We start from the raw sequence: 6,661 nt of genomic DNA on the forward strand, positions 1-6,661 counted from the left end.
TTTAATTTCAAGCGTTTGAAAGAATTTAAAAAATATTGGCAAAGGTTAACCAATTTAGGTAAGAACTCTGTAATATGACTAAGCTTTAAAATGGAATAGTGGAGTGAAACGTAAAAAATAAACGATTTTTTTTTAACTCGAGAGGACTGATTGCAGAGGACTGATTCAATAGTAACATTTTATAAGAACAAAACATAAGAAGAAAGTTAAGTCAATATTTTCATTGACATTATTTTCACTGAAATCGAGGGTTTTGAGTATTTCCTGGAATTTGAGAAAGCAAACAGAAATTTGTTTTAACTTTGGTTATTAGAAATGGAGCTTCAAAAAAAGTGTTTTTTAGGAAACATTTCTTGCTAAAATTCTTTTGATCATTTTGACAACAAATCGGTCTCTATTGAATATAAAAAGAGGATAAATATATATATCTCTAAAAATTGCTATTTACTCATCTTGTTTGAAGTGTGGATTAATTTCACTTTCAAAAAATGCTTTTTAGATAACATTTCTAGCTAAAACTCCCTTTTACCACGTTTATATCAACTTTCCTTAGTGTATGTTAAAATACACTAAGGCAGCATGTGCAACAAAAAAAATGAATCTGTTATTATTTTCCACTACAAAAAAGTGGTTTTCAAAAATATCATTTTTATTCTGATTTTTTTAATTTTAACTGCAAATCGTGCTCTATTAAATGCATGATTATAAATTTTAAAAAAAATCTCACTTTCAAAAAAAACATTTTTAGATAACATTTCTGACTAAAATTATTTTGATTATTTTAACAACAAATCGATCTTTATTAAACGTAATGTAATAAATTTAAAAAGAGGCATCTATATCTAAATAATTTTGCTATTAACTCATTTTTTTCACTCGTGGAATGTGGACTTATTCCATTTTCAAAAAAAAACTTTTTTTTGGTAATATTTCTATTGTAAATTCTTTTGATCATTTAAACAGCGAATCAAGCTTCATTAAATGTATTATTATAAACATTAAAAAACGATATAGATATCTTAATAAATTTGCTATTAACTCATTTTTTTTCAAAGGTAAGCATATTCTGCTTTTAAAAGTGTTTTTTTATAATATTTCTAGCTAAAATTCTTTTGATCATTTTAACAACAAATCGAGCTTTATTATTAATATTATTATAATATAAAAAAGATGCCTAAATCTTAATAAATTTGCTATTAACTAATTTTTTCAAGACTTACTTCACTTTCAAAGCAAGTGTTTTTTAGATAGCATATCTATCTAAAATTCTTTCGATTATTTTAACGACGAATAATGCTCCACTGAATATATGATTATAAATATAAAAGAAGAGTGTCTATATCTTACTAAAATTGCTATTAATTCCTTCATCTCATATATTAATGGTGAGGAAGAAGAAATACCGTGCATAGGGACTAAAGCATTACTAAACTGTCAGTTAAAAAATTAAAAACAATCGAGTTTGATTTTTAAAAGTATCTGATACTATTGAATTCTACCCCAGCCACCCACCCCTCTCAGCTGCTTTGACTCACAATAGTGGGCTTAGTTTGATGATAACGGTCAAGTCTCAAAACGCAATATTTGTTCCAATGACTATTTCTAATAGAGTTTTGAACACATTTCACATTTTCGAATAAACTGTGTCATTTTAAAAGCAAAATAAGTTTCCAAATAAAAAACGATGTTCTGTTACAAAACATTTACGTATCGAATCAAAATAAAAATTTATCCCGAGGAGTATTAAAAGCACAGAATGAAAAACATCAACTCCCTCGAATAACAATTTGTCGGATGAAAAGAAGTGACGGTCTTCCGAAAAAGAAGCACTTTTAAGCTTTCTAAAATATGAGACAGCATTCAAATGAAAATAGGAAAAACCTTACCCTTCAGAAAAATAAGAAACAACGCCTGACATATCTTTGCATGTTCTTAAGGAAATGGTGATTTAAATTTGAAAGCATTCAATTTAGTTGACAAAACTTGGAAAAGAATCTGACAATCGTTTTAAAGAATCCCTTAAAAACATCTCGAAAAGAAAGGAAAGTGAAATATTTTCTTGTTTTTGTCAAGTATTTTTTAATATGGAAAAAATGGTATTAGATAATTTTTTTAAATAATGGAGTTTTAAAACTTGATTTTAAATATCACTAATCAACAACTAACAATAATTTTTTCTGCGTAATTTAGGAATTTATCTTATTAACAATAACATACCAAGTCAGAATTTAAAACTTTTAATCTACATGTTATCCACAAAGGCTCAGGTCATGGAGCACTTCAGAATGATAACCAAGAATGATGGGCAAGTTCGAATCCCAGTGGTGGCTGGTTGATATGAATTCTGCTTACGTGGTAAACACAGAATTTTGTCTGCTCTTCAAAGCCAGTGTAATAGCTTATAAGTTGAGTTTTTGCTCCCATTTTTATTTTAAATATGAGGGAATTTGCTTAAATATGAAACACAAATATTATATGGTACACGATTTAACGAATTTTTCTTAAAGCTCTATCAAAATTACATTTTCTGATGATTAATCACAATTTATAGATTCACAATTTATAGGTATTGCGAATGACTATATTTTTATACTCAGCTAATAAAACTTTTGAGAAGTCAGAAATATTTTTTGACTTCTAGCTGTTATGAAACAGACTGATTCTTATGCAATAAAATAGTGCTTGTTGCGGCCAAACTTTTGCAAGTAAAAGTGACCAATGAAACCAAAGAAACATGAATTTAATTGCAACATGAATTTAACTTGTTAAATACAAATGTAAAGCTGCTTGGATGAAGCAGGAACGTGATATTTTAGTGAATTTAAGTAAATTTCATTTAAATTTTCATTCGTTTTTGAATGAAAAAGTCATTTGTTTTTGTTACTTCGCACAATCTTGATGTTTTAGTATATTTGAAAAGGCATCTCTCAAAAATTTTTGAGGTTATATTTATTTGACCAAAACTCTTTTATAAAAGAGAATTTTCAGACAATTTTTGTTGGTAGCGGATGCTTGTTTTCATGAAGGATTTTCAAGGTTTTTCAACAAAGATAATTTTGTTTGAAAAGCTAATATAAAACTAGGCTTACATTCACGATATAAACTTGCAACAACCGCAATTCAGAACAAATTGGCAGCAATATTTGATTAGCCTTAATAATTCGAAAACAGTCCGAAAACGATTCAGAAACAGCGTTAGCTAAACATTCGTGGAGTAGATGTTTTACTTATAACGATGCTTTATCAATATTTATCGCTTTAATTGACAAATAATTATTTATTTTAAAGAATTCCTTTAAATAAAACAAATTGAGATCACAATGCCTTATCATTTCGTTACCTCTAAACGTATGCATAAGATATATAATATTTGTATTGCTTTAAATGCAAAAAATATCTCTAAATTTTATATGAATAACACTAATCACTCCTAAAACGATTCAGAAATAGCGTTAGCTCAATATTCGTGGAGTAGATGTTTTACCTATAACGATGCTTTGTCAATATTTATCGTTTTAATTGACAAGTAATTATTAATTTTAAATTCCTTTAAATAAAACAAATTGAGATCACAATGCCATATCATTTCGTTACCTGTAAAAGTATGCTTAAGATATAAAATATTTGTATCGCTTTAAATGCAAAAAATATCTCTAAATTTTATATGAATAACATTAATCACTCCTAAAACAATTCAGAAATAGCGTTAGTTCAATATTCGTGGAGTAGATGTTTTAACGATGCTTTGTCAATATTTATCGCCTTAATTGACAAGTAATTATTAATTTTAAGTTCCTTAAAATAAAACAAATTGAGATCACAGTGCCATATCATTTCGTTACCTCTAAAAGTATGCTTAAGATGCAAAATATTTGTATTGCTTTAAATGCAAAAAATATCTCTAAATTTTATATGAATAGCATTAATCATTCCTGAAACGATTCAGAAATGGCGTTATCTTAATATCCGTGGAGTAGATGTTTTACCTATAGCAATGCTTTGTCAATATTTATCGCTTTAATTGACAAGTAATTATTTAATTTTAAAAAAAATTCCTTTAAATAGAGCATATTGAGATTAAAATGCCATATCAATTTTGATAAATATTCCGAAAATACTTATTAATCGAAAATACTTGCATGCAAATCTAACTGTTTTAGTTAAACAAGAACATCCCAAATTATATTTTATGTTTGATTCCTTTATGATTAAAGATACAATCTGCAATAACTTTCGAATTGATATGTTGTGCATTGAATTGCAAAGATTTTTATAGTTAAATCATTTTAAAAATTTAAAATGAGACGTGACAAGATCCTAAAATTTGAAAATTCCAAACAAATTCGTATATTTATGTTAAATTCAAAACTTTCCTGCATTGTAAAATAAAACTTTTGAAAAATTTTCTTTTCTTTTCCCTTCTTCCGAATGGAACAATATCAAACTTTTAGTATGTTAACGAATTATTTTGTAAGTTATTTCTTCCATTTCTTCAACAAAATTGAATTATTTCGCTACCAATTACAGTTGCAAAGTATAGAATAGAATTATAAGAATAAAAATATTTCTCAAGGAGGTAAGTTTAAATCAACTTCAAAAGAAAATCTTTTGACGAAATATATTGAGACATAGTCTAAAAAACACAAATAAAAGTTAAAAAGATTTTTTTTTTATTTAAACGACTTAAAACTCCTCATGCACCACAAAGTATAGCATGAGGCTTACAGTTGTAAGTAAAAAACAAAAAGAAGACAAATATACAAATTTACATTAAAAACAAAATTCCGCATGGCCGCAAGACTTTCAATACTTTTGACCAGTTCTGATAAGACAGGTGGCCAACAAATAGAAAGACGTCTCAAATCAGTCTTTAAATTCATTCGGGCACTCGCATACAGACTACAATGAAGAAGAATATGTTCAGCATCTTCATCAGCATCACCGCAAGCACAAATTCCACTGGTCTGCAGATGGAAACGAAATAAATATCTCTTAAAATTTCCATGGTTTGTAAAAATTTGGGTCAATTTAAAATCAGTTGCAAAGAATTTACATTGCAAACAGTGAAAAATGGATGGATAGAACCTTTTCGTCCAAAGCGATCGAGGCGAAGCAAGAAATTCAGCATTCCAGTCCCCAATGATTTTATCTCTAGCGATGCGCTTCCAGTGAGAAGCTGGAACAGACACCCTTAAGTCTATTTCACCACACGTAGCTTCCCTAGCCAATTGGTCTGCTCTTTCATTGACCAAAATACCGCTATGACCACGAACGTAAGAAAAATGAATATTTACGTTTTCAAGAGCGTTCAAAATCGAGTGAATTTCCACCACAAGCTTCTCAGTAGAAGTTGTGTCACGCAAAAGAAAAAGTGAAGAAAGAGAATCTGTACAAATGATATATTTAAAAATTTGGTTTTCACTAAAAGAATTTTGTATCCACTTAACAACCAGGTTTATACACAAAAGTTCAGCCTAAAAAGAGTTTGAAATTAGTATAAAACTATCATATTTATATTTTAAGCTTTTGTCATTTTAACTTTAGTTAGAATAGTTTTAGTAGAATACTTTTGCTTCTGAGGAAAAAATCTGTATAGTCTAAACAGAACGTCTCAAACTATCCATTACCCATAACTGAACTTTTCGAAAAGATAAAAGTACATTTGGAAAGAAATTTTTGATACTTCTTTTCTTTGAGATAATATCTTAAAATTTCGGTTTGATACCCATTTCTATTTTTTTGAAATACATATATTTTAGGTAGTTTCATAGTGGAATAAATGACGAAATTTAAATTATATTTCATTACCCAAGAAATTATTTCGTTTTCCTGTTATCGTGAGCTTATGTCATACCTTACGAAATAAAATATAATGAAACGCAATTAATCACAAAATTTTTCTTTTGTATACTACAGAGCAACAACTTTTTGAAACTAAGAAAACAATTCTGGCAAAAGAAGCACATTTGATTGTAAAATACATTTCTGTTTAAAAAAAACATGAATTCTTGTAATTAACACCAAAATTTAATATCATCTAAATCATTTATTTAGAAATTATTCTGTTCGTCATGGGAAATTTTGCTTTTCAAAAACATAGTTCTTCTTACCACACATTAAGTAAACACACCGAATAAATGGCTTTCACATCATGCTTAGAAGAATCAGGATAAATAATTAAATTGTCTTCAGGGGTTAACATTTCATTTGGAAATTTTAAGAGGTAGACGGCAATACATTTTTTTCAAATAGAATGATAATAAACATTATGATTTGCTTACACAGCTATGGTTTATTTAAAATGGCGGTTTATTAAAATAGTCGATGGGAGTTAGAGGACGTTTAATTATTTCATTCCCCAATAAATTTCTCAATTACGACAGAGGAAAAGTCAACCGTTCGATTAAAGCTTTTGAGATACTAAAATCGGATAGACAAGCTATGGTATCAGTTAAGCTGTCTGGTAGACTGTCTGTTTTCTGTATCATTTATGCGGGATTATTTGTAAATGCAAGAAAGCTTTAAGAACCCTTGTTAATTTCAAGAACAGTTTGCCTGTTATAAAATTAAAAATAAATCTGAAATCAGATGCAGTATGTACTTAGGGTTTATCCAATCAGAAAATCTTAGTACGAATAAACCAATCCGATGACAAGTAATT

Source organism: Parasteatoda tepidariorum, chromosome 3, assembly GCF_043381705.1.
Source record: "Parasteatoda tepidariorum isolate YZ-2023 chromosome 3, CAS_Ptep_4.0, whole genome shotgun sequence".
Classification (NCBI taxonomy): domain Eukaryota; kingdom Metazoa; phylum Arthropoda; class Arachnida; order Araneae; family Theridiidae; genus Parasteatoda; species Parasteatoda tepidariorum.